The sequence below is a fragment of the Oncorhynchus keta genome, chromosome 32, assembly GCF_023373465.1.
Source record: "Oncorhynchus keta strain PuntledgeMale-10-30-2019 chromosome 32, Oket_V2, whole genome shotgun sequence".
NCBI classification, from domain to species: Eukaryota; Metazoa; Chordata; class Actinopteri; order Salmoniformes; family Salmonidae; genus Oncorhynchus; species Oncorhynchus keta.
The window spans coordinates 36,581,136-36,592,595 of NC_068452.1; the positions used below are offsets into that span (position 1 = coordinate 36,581,136).

Sequence of the window (11,460 nt, forward strand, 5' to 3'; positions counted from 1 at the left end):
ACATTGTTAAAATGTTCCCCTGATGATAGGAATGAACTATGGAAGTGTAGCTCTAGCATTAGCAACCCAGTTATCTGCTGTTTCAGATATTCTCCTCATGTCTTTGGTGTAATCAGATGTAGTGCATTGAACTTAATCAGGCTGTCCTGTCTTCTTGTTGTTTGGCTTTGTGTGCTTCTGTTCCCGCTACTGGGTCTCACCTATAGAAATGCTATATGCCTGTTCTATTGATTCAAGTCTACCACCATGGGTTTGGAAATGGATGAGATATGACTAGGGTTTGTTCACAAGAAGCAAGCCAAGCCAAGTAGAAGTTGGAAGTCCCCATTGATCGGCAAGTGTGCCGTTTGGCCAAAGCAAGTCAGGGTCACCTTCACTGCTGGTTTGATATCCTCATGTTTTAGATTTTCAATGTGTTGTATTCGTTAAGTAATAACTCAGTAATTGATGAAAGGTCATAGGGGGTGAGGCAGAAAAAACATGCTCAAGTCCAGTAGACAAAGTATGCTTTAGATTTTATTCTCACGTCCTACCGAATATCACAGTATTATCTATGACTGATACCGGAGACAGTATTATCTATGACTGATACCGGAGACAGTATTATCTATGACTGATACCTGAGACAGTATTATCTATGATTGATACCGGAGACAGTATTATCTATGACTTATACCGGAGACAGTATTATCTATGATTGATACCGGAGACAGTATTATCTATGACTGATACCGGAGACAGTATTATCTATGATTGATACCGGAGACAGTATTATCTATGACTAATACCGGAGACAGTATTATCTATGACTGATACCGGAGACAGTATTATCTATGCGTGATACCGGAGACAGTATTATCTATGACTGATACCGGAGACAGTATTATCTATGACTGATACCGGAGACAGTATTATCTATGATTGATACCGGAGACAGTATTATCTATGACTGATACCGGAGACATTATTATCTATGACTGATACCGGAGACAGTATTATCTATGACTGATACCGGAGACAGTATTATCTATGACTGATACCGGAGACAGTATTATCTATGACTGATACCGGAGACAGTATTATCTATGACTGATACCGGAGACAGCATTATCTATGATTGATACCGGAGACAGTATTATCTATGACTAATACTGGAGACAGTATTATCTATGACTGATACCGGAGACAGTATTATCTATGACTGATACCGGAGACAGCTGTACTATGCATGGTTTCCCATAAAACAGTCGAAAGTATACCCATTCCAACCGTTTGACACTTGATAGCCCCTTTAGATCTGCAATGAACAGTAAGGGTAGGCTACATGCAAAACTCCCCCTTGTTAACAATATGGCTGGAGCAATGGCGGAACTAAGATCTATAACAAATACTTTCAGATTTCTTAGGAGCCATCAATAAGTGTCCAGAAGTTGGGGTTTGTGATTGGGTTTCAGACTGGGCACCAGAGTGATGAGTAACCGTTTTGACTGCCTACTGACACTGTTCTCATATCCACATGCAGATTGTCTCGTGTTGACTGACTGTCCATGCAGCAACACCATGGAAACCGACAGGGACAGCATGGGAAAAACAGCCTTCACCTTCATCATACTCTTCCTCATAACTCTGCTGTATGGTGTTGGAGCAACTGCCATCAAGGTAATGCCTTGTTGGGAATCTGGGGTTTTTACTAAATGGGATAAGCTTTTGTCAGATTTGACTTTTTTGTAGCAGGTTAGGGGAAAGGGGGATACCTAGTCAGTTGTCTTGCACATTTAACCCAACCCCTCTGAATCATAGAGGTGCAGGGAGCTGCCATAATCAACATCCACATTTTCAGAGCTGAGGGAAATGTGGGTTAGCTGCCTTCCTTGCTCAGGGGCAGAACAACAGATGTTTACCTTGTCAGCTCAGGGACTCAAACCAGCAACCTTTCGGTTACTGACCCAATGCTCTAACCGCTAGGCTACCTGCCGCAGCTGGTTAGGATAATTAATGTAGCAGGTTAGGATAATTAGGATAAGGTTAGGAAAGAGGTTAGGGTTAGCTAAAATGCAAAAATAAAGTTAACTTGACAAAAGCTGTATCCCTTCTAGCCATGGCCGTAGTGTGGGAAGAGTAGTGGGAAAGGAAGACATTTTGGTTCTGAAAGTTCCATAGTCTGTATGGATCCACATTCAAACAAACAATCCATGTATGCGTGGTAGAACTTTCAGTAGCAACATGAACAGATTCTAGCAAGACATGAATGTACACATAGGCCTGTTTTGTGTGTTCCAATTCTCTACAAGAGGCATACTAGTGAGAGGGAATACAGTAATAACCTAAATATATTATATATAACTTACATTATAACTATATTATTATATAGGCCTAATAGTTATATTATATATAAGTATAGTTAATTACACAAGTCATTTTTTTAAAGTGCCAGCTAACAAAAATAATAATTGCATCTAAATAGATGTTACAATTATTGTGAGTAATTGAAGTAAACAAATGTTTGCTTCTTATTTCAGGTGAAATGAAGAAACTGAGTTTGAAGTACTTGAAGAAGATATCACTTTTCATACTTACAATACAGTATATGAATGGATACAATACATGTAACTGTTCTCCTGCTTGTCTTTATTGTTGATTTGTTTGAATAGTTCAACTGTAGATGTTAGATTTGTAAATATTTCATTGTGCCTTTTTAAACTATTAAGATAATAAAAGTGTAACTGAAGTGAACAACAGTGTATTGTTCTTCCCTTAGCGTTTCTCCATTCATTAGAAAGAAAATGCAGCTAGAATGCTGCGTTATAATATATTATAAACATTGAAGAAACACATTTATGAATTACAGTTACATTAGTATAAGTGTTTTAAAAGTGATTTTAGAACTGCATGGCTGTTGTGATGTGTGGATGAATCTACAGTAAGTAATCTACATCTTATTTTTGCTGGATGCTGTTTGCGCACTGGGTTCTGCATGAACACATCTGGAATCAGTGGGCCTTGCTAAACTTGGTATGCAAACTTTTCAGAAATAGCTTGATGGGTTGTCAAAACAACGAAAGTGTAACACCGAGTGGTAAGAAGTTACATAACAGAAATATACAAGATAACTCTTCATGCAGATAGCTCAGAAACATGCAAATGGAAACTGATTTCCTTAAGCAGAAGTAGACACACACCTGGCTTCTAATACACACGGTTGCTCAACATGTTTCACTTCTGTTTTTTGGGATGCTTTTTTGGGACCAGGGTGTTACCCCACGCTTCCGCTTGCTGCATTCCCTGTTCGCTGAGGCCTGTCCTGCTCTAACACCTGTGTTTCACAACCCTCCAACTCCACATCTGACCACTACCATTACCAGTTCTCAGTGCCCAGCCAGCCAGCTACCTAATAGGTCCATAGCTCCATCTAGGTTATGTTAAAAGTCATTACACTGGCCTGGTTTTCATAGACTGGGTTACTTTAAACTGCATATAAAAAGGTATGAATAATTTGATTAAAAGTTTACAATCTGACTTTGGTTTACATCTTGTTAATCACCTAATCGGAAAAAATGGTCAAAGTCAAAAAGTGGCCCTGAATTTTTCTCCTCCTTCCACTTTGTATTAGTGCAGCGGGTCATTCCTCCAAATATCACACTGTATCCTCTCTGGGAGGAACTGGAGGTAGGATCAAAGGTGGGAATCCTCTGCATCCTGAGTGGGTTCTACCCTGACAAGCTGAGTGTGGAGTGGCTGCTAGATGACAAGACTGTGACCACATCTCCAGTCCAGCGGAAGCTGCAGAGTGTAGAAGGTGAGGAGAAAACATTCAGCCTGAACAGCCAGTTGGAGCTGGACCGGAGCCAATGGACTCAAGGGTCAGAGGTCACATGCAAGGCCACCCACAATGCAGCACAAGGACCACCTACAGGAACGCCAGTCTCCAGGACCACCAGTATTTGCTCAGGTGGGTTTCAGTGACAGAACTGTGTATTGGGCCAGAGGATGGGTATAGAAAAGTGTACAATTGAAAAACATAGTAACAATCCAAATCTAAAAGTCTTGTGAATTCTCCATCTGTTTTCCTTTCAGCGTTTCCCTCGTCTACTCCATCCATCGACCTGGAGACCCCCAGATTCAGGACAGTGATGACACAGACTGAGGTAACAGCTAAATGTGTGGTCCACTCTGCGTATGACGCCAATGTGTCCTGGCTTCTGGATGGAAAAGACCCAACCAGCAGGACCCCAGTGAACCAGGCCAGCAGGACAACTCAGAGCATCAGCAGTAACCTGACTCTTCCCTCAAGCCAATGGAAAACCCTGAACACAATAACATGCAGAGCTGAACATCGCTGCTTCAACTCCACAGAGAAGACCAGTAATGTTAAAGGTCAGCAACACATGACAACACAGCAAATCAAATCAGAGTTTTTTTGTCACGCGTCGTCAAATACAACAGGTGTAGTGAAATGCCTTACAGTGAAATGCTTACTTAAAAGGGCTCTAACAAACAGTGCAAAAAAGGTATTCAGTGAACAATAGGTAAGTAAATCAAGAAAACAACAGTAAAAAGACAGTGAAAAATAGCAGTAGTGAGGTTATGTACAGTAGCGATGCTATAACAGTAGCAAGGCTACATACAGACACTGGTTAGTCAGACTGATTGAGGTAGTATGTACTTGTAGATATGGTTAAAGTCACTATGCATATGATAAACAGAGAGTAGCAGTAGCGTAACAGATGGATTGGCGGGTGGTGGGTGGTGGGACACAATGCAGATAGCCCAGTTTGCCAATGTGCAGGGGCACTGATGGTTGGGCCAATTGAGGTAGTATGTACATGAATGTATAGTTAAAGTGACTATGCATAAATGATGAACAGCGAGTAGCAGACGCGTCAAAGAGGGGTTGGGGAGGCACACAATGCAAATAGTCTGAGTAGCCGTTTGATTACCTTTTCAGGAGTCTATTGACTTGGGGTAAAAACTGTTGAGAAGCCTTTTGTCCTAGACTTGGCACTCCGGTACCGCTTGCCATGCGATAGTAGAGAGAACAGTCTATGACTGGGGTGACTGGGTATATTTGACCATTTCTAGGGCCTTCCTCTGACACTGCCTGGTTTAGAGGTCCTGGATGGCAGGAAGCTTAGCCCCAGTGATGTACTGGGCCGTACGCACTACCCTCTTACCTGTTAGTGATGCAACCACTCAGGATGCTCTCGATGTTGCAGCTGTAGAACCTTTTGAGGATCTGAGGACCCATGCCAAATCTTTTAGTTTCCTGAGGGAATAGGCTTTGTCGTGCCCTCTTCATGACTGTCTTGGTGTGTTTGGACCATTCTAGTTTGTTGGTGATGTGGACTCCAAGGAAATTGAAGCTCTCAACCTGCTCCACTGCAGCCCCGTCGATGAGAATGTGGGTGTGCTCGGTCCTCCTTTTCCTGTAGTCCAAAATGATCTCCTTAGTCTTGGTTACATTGAGGGAGAGGTTGTTATTCTGGCACCACCAGGCATGTCTCTGACCTCCTCCCTATAGGCTGTCTCGTCGTTGTCCATGATCAGGCCTACCACTGTTGTGTCGTCTGCAAACTTAATGATGGTGTTGGAGTTGTGCCTGGCTATGCAGTTGTGAGTGAACAGGGAGCACAGGAAAGGACTGAGCACGCACCACTGGGGGGCTCCAGTGTTGAGGATCAGCGTGGCACATGTGTTGCTACCTACCTTCACCACCTGGGGGCAGCCCGTCAGGAAGTCCAGGATCCAGCTTATATGGAGGTGTTTAGTCCCAGCTTAGTGATGAGCTTTGAGGACACTATGGTGTGGAACCCTGAGCTGTAGTCAATGAATAGCATTCTCTCATAGGTGTTATTTTTGTCCAGGTGGGAAAGGGCAGTGTGGAGTGTAATAGAGGTGGCATCATCCGTAGATCTGTTTGGGAAGTATGCAAATTGAAGTGGGTCTATGGTTTCTGGGATAATGGTGTTGATGTGAGCCATGACCAGCCTTTCAACGTACTTCATGGCTACGGACGTGAGTGCTACGGTTCTGTAGTCATTTAGGCAAGTTGCCTTTGTGTTCTTGGGCACAGGGACTATGGTGGTCTGCTTGAAACATGTTGGTATTACAGACTCAATCAGGAACATGTTGAAAATGTCAGTGAAAACACCTGCCAGTTGGTCAGCACATGCCCGAAGCAGACGTCCTGGTAATCCTTCTGGCCCCGCAGCCTTGTGAATGTTGACCTGTTTAAGGTCTTCACGTCGGCTACGGAGAGTGTGATCACACAGTTGTCCAGAACAGCTGATGCTCTCATGCATGCCTCAGTGTTGCTTGCCTCGAAGTGAGCATAGTAGTGATATAGCTCGTCTAGCAGGCTCGTGTCACTGGGCAGCTCACTGCTGTGCTTCCCTTTGTAGTGTGTAATAGTTTGCAAGCCCTGCCACAAAAGACGAGCGTCAGAGCCAGTGTAGTACAATTCAATCTTAGCCCTGTATTGGCACTTTGCCTGTTTGATGGTTCATCAGAGGGAATAGCAGGATGACTTATAAGCTTCCGGGTTAGAGTCCCGCACCTTGACAGCGGCAGCTCTACCCTTTAGCTCAGTGCAAATGTTGCCTGTAATCCATGGCTTCTGGCTGGGTTACGTACAGTGGGGAGAACAAGTATTTGATACACTGCCGATTTTGCAGGTTGTCCTACTTACAAAGCACAGAGAGGTCTGTAAATTGTATCATAGGTACACTTCAACTGTGAGAGACGGAATCTAAAACAAAAATCCAGAAAATTACATTGTATGATTTTTAAGTAATTAATTTGCATTTTATTGCATGACATAAGTATTTGATACATCAGAAAAGCTGAACTTAATATTTGGTACAGAAACCTTTTGTTTGCAATTACAGAGATCATACGTTTCCTGTAGTTCTTTACCAGGTTTGCACACACTGCAGCAGGGATTTTGGCCCACTCCTCCATACAGACCTTCTCCAGATCCTTCAGCTTTCGGGGCTGTCACTGGGAAATACGGACTTTCAGCTCCCTCCAAAGATTTTCTATTGGGTTCAGGTCTGAGACTAGCTTGGCCACTCCAGGACCTTGAGATGCTTCTTACAGAGCCACTCCTTAGTTGCCCTGGCTGTGTGTTTCGGGTCGTTGTCATGCTGGAAGAACCAGCCACGACCCATCTTCAATGCTCTTACTGAGGGAAGGAGGTTGTTGGCCAAGATTTCGCGATACATGGCCCCATCCATCCTCCCCTCAATACGGTGAAGTCGCCCAGTCCCCTTTGCAGAAAAGCATCCCCAAAGAATGATGTTTCCAGCTCCATGCTTCACGGTTGGGATGGTGTTCTGGGGGTTGTACTCATCCTTCTTCTTCCTCCAAACACGGCGAGTGGAGTTTAGACCAAAAGCTCAATTTTTTGTCTCACCAGACCACATGACCTTCTCCCATTCCTCCTCTGGATCATCCAGATGGTCATTGGCAAACTTCAGACGGGCCTGGACATGCGCTGGCTTGAGCAAGGGGGACCTTGCGTGCACTGCAGGATTTTTATCCATGACGGCGTAATGTGTTACTAATGGTTTTCTTTGAGACTGTGGTCCCAGCTCTCTTCAGGTCATTGACAAGGTCCTGCCGTGTAGTTCTGGGCTGATAATACAGATAATGAGTGGAGAACAGGAGGGCTTTTAAAAGAAAAACTAACAGGTCTGTGAAAGCTGGAATTCTTACTGGTGGGTATGTGATCCAATACTTATGTCATGCAATAAAAAGCTCATTAATTACTTAAAAATCATACAATGTGATTTTCTGGATTTTAGATTCCGTCTCTCACAGTTGAAGTGTACCTATGATAAAAAATTACAGACCTCTACATGCTTTGTAAGTTGGAAAACCTGCAAAATGGGTAGAGTATCAAATACTTGTTCTCCCCACTGTACGTACAGTCACTGTGGGGACAATGTCCTCGATGCACTTATTGATAAAGCCAGTGACTGATGTGGTGTACTCCTCAATGCCATCAGAACAATCCCGAACATGTTCCAGTCTGTGATAGCAAAACAGTCCTGTAGTTTAGCATCTGCTTCATCTGACCACCTTTTTATAGACCGAGTCACTGGTGCTTCCTGCTATAATTTCTGCTTGTAAGCAGGAATCAGGAGGATAGAATTGTGGTCAGATTTACCAAATGTAGGGCAAGGGAGAGCTTTCTACGCGTCTCTGTGTGTGGAGTACAGATGATCTAGGATTGTTTTCCCTCTGGTTGAACATTTGACATGTTGATAGAAATTAGGTAGAACTGGTTTAAGATTCCCTGCATTAAAGTCTCCGGCCACTAGGAGCGCCGCCTCTGGGTGAGCGGTTTCTTGTTTGCTTATTTCCTTATACAGCTGACTGAGTGCGGTCTTAGTGCCAGCATCCATTTGTGGTGGTAAATAAACGGCCACCAAAAGTATAGCTGAAAACTTTCTAGGCAGATAGTGTGGTCTGCAATTTATCACAAGATACTCTACTTCAGGCAAGCAAAATCTAGAGACTTCTTTAGATTTTACCGTGCACCAGCTTTGTTTACAAATATGCACAGATCCCCCCTCGTCTTACCGGAGTGTGCGGTTCTATTTTTGCTGGTGCACCGTATTTCCCGCTAGCTTGAAAATCCATGTCATCATTCAGCCACGGTTCCATGAAACATAAGATATTACGGTTTATGATGTCCCGTTGGTAGGATATTCGTGATCGTACCTCATCTAATTTATTGTCCAATGTTTACACATTGGCGAGTAATATTGACGTTAACGGGCAGCATCCCACTCGCTTTCTGCGGATCCTTACGAAGCACCCCGCTCTGTGTCCTCTGTACCTGTGTCTCTTCCACTTGAAAATAACTGGGTTGTTGGCCTTGTCGGGTGTTCTGAGAATGTCCTGTGCGTCCTGCTTGTTGAAGAAAAAATTATTTGTCTAATCCGATGTGAGTGATCATGTCCTGATATCCAGAAGCTTTTTGCAGTAAGATACGGTTGCAGAAACATTATAAAAGTGTTACAAATAACATGAAAAATCCCCACATATTAGCACAATTGGTTGGGTGCCTGTAAAACTGCTGCCATTTCTTCTGGGCAATTGGTAGCAACACAACATAAAAACAACATGGTGGCAACACAACTTTGTAGCAGCACAAAACATGGTACAAACATTATTGGGTACAGACAACAGCACAAAGGGCAAGAAGGTAGAGACAACAATACATCAACAAAGCAGCCACAGCTGTCAGTAAGAATGTCCATGATTGAGTCTTTGAATGAGATATATACAGAGATAAGTACAGCAAAACATTCAGTATTCTTCTGTCCTCCCCCATAAAAAGTAGACATTATTGACACTGAAGCCAGATCAGTGTTCCTTTCTCCTGTTTACCCCCTCTCCTCTGTGTGTGTTCTCCAGACCTGCAGTGAGCAGCACTACCACAGTTCTGATCAAGAGGTCTCTCCCAGAGTTACTGAAGGGAGACAGTGCCAGCTGGAGTGTGCCATCACACAACTCTCCCTCCAGTGACCTCTATGTCACCTTTCAGGGCCAATGGGGCTTGATTTCCCCTGAGAAACAGTATGTGGATCTGCCTGCCTCCAAAGGCCCCCATTCACTCACCAGACGGTTCTCTATCCCCAAATCACACTGAATATTGACAACACTTTCACCTGTAAAGTTAACCAAGGTTTCTTCTCCAACAGCTTGCGTCTAGCTCCAAAGTCAAGCTTTTTGGTGAGTGAACTTCTCTCATCTGACCCAATTATACCTTCTCAAATGCTTGAAAATGTAGAAAGACCTAACAACATGAAATTATGTTTCCATTGTTTGTTGCATGATATTCATTCAGCACTCCAGGGCTAAAATTGAAAAAGGAAATGGTGTTCTTTCCAGGTGAACTGTCCATGGAACTCCTTCTTGTCCCCAGTGAGGAGTCGTCTGGCTCAGGGACCCAGAAACTCATGTGTTCTGGGTGGGGCTTCAACCCTAAGATCAAGTGGCTCTCTGGGTCTGAACAGAGGTCTGCAGCAGACAATGAGATAAGGATGGGAGAAGACGGACATGTGGCACTAACCAGTCATATCACAGTAACACAGCAGGAGTGGAATGAGGGAAAGGACTTCATCTGTGAGGTAGATGACAAAGATCTTCAGAAAACTGTCAGGAAGAGCACCAGTTTATGCACAGGTAGTTTGTAAACTTACAGAAGCACCTTACCTGTTTAAAGTTTTGCTTCAAAAGTCATAAATCAAAACCTAATTACCTTGGAGTATAAAACACTATTTTACGATTTTATCTCCACATTCATCTGTTTTGCTCTCAGCGTTTCCCTCGTCTACTCCATCCCTCCACCTGGAGACCCCCAGATTCAGGACAGTGATGACACAGACTGAGGTAACAGCTACATGTGTGGTCCACTCTGCATATGACGCCAAAGTGTCCTGGCTTCTGGATGGAAAAGACCCAACCAGCAGGACCCCAGTGAACCAGGCCAGCAGCACAACTCAGAGCATCAGCAGTAACCTGACTCTTCCCTCAAGCCAATGGAAAACCCTGAACACAATAACATGCAGAGCTGAACATCGCTGCTTCAACTCCACAGAGAAGACTAGTAATGTTAAAGGTTAGCATGGAACTTTGTGATCATATATTTGTATTTTTTTTAAATGTTACTTAACCTTTATTTAAATTCTTATTTACAACGACGGCCTACCAAAAAGGCAAAAGGCCTCCTGTGGGGATGGGGTCTGGGATTAAAAATGAATAAATAAATCAAATATAAACATAGGACAAAACACACATCATGACAAGAGAGGTAACACAACACTACATGAAGAGAGACCTAAGACAACAACATAGCAAGGCAGCAACACATGACAACACAGCAAATCAAATCAGAGTTTTTTTGTCACGTGCGTCAAATACAACAGGTGTAGTGAAATGCCTTACAGTGAAATGCTTACTTAAAGGGCTCTAACAAACAGTGCAAAAAAAGGTATTCAGTGAACAATAGGTAAGTAAATCAAGAAAAACAACAGTAAAAAGACAGTGAAAAATAGCAGTAGTGAGGTTATGTACAGTAGCGATGCTATAACAGTAGCAAGGCTACATACAGACACTGGTTAGTCAGACTGATTGAGGTAGTATGTACTTGTAGATATGGTTAAAGTCACTATGCATATATGATAAACAGAGAGTAGCAGTAGCGTAACAGATGGATTGGCGGGTGGTGGGTGGTGGGACACAATGCAGATAGCCCAGTTTGCCAATGTGCAGGGGCACTGATGGTTGGGCCAATTGAGGTAGTATGTACATGAATGTATAGTTAAAGTGACTATGCATAAATGATGAACAGCGAGTAGCAGACGCGTCAAAGAGGGGTTGGGGAGGCACACAATGCAAATAGTCTGAGTAGCCGTTTGATTACCTTTTCAGGAGTCTATTGACTTGGGG

At 43.3% G+C, this 11,460-nt stretch overlaps 1 pseudogene; it reads left to right on the top strand.

Annotated features, from left to right (window-relative positions):
* Nucleotides 1–10,868, top strand: part of LOC118364685 (uncharacterized) — a 245,041-nt pseudogene extending 234,173 nt beyond the window's left edge.
* The last annotated feature ends 592 nt before the right edge of the window (nucleotides 10,869–11,460 follow it).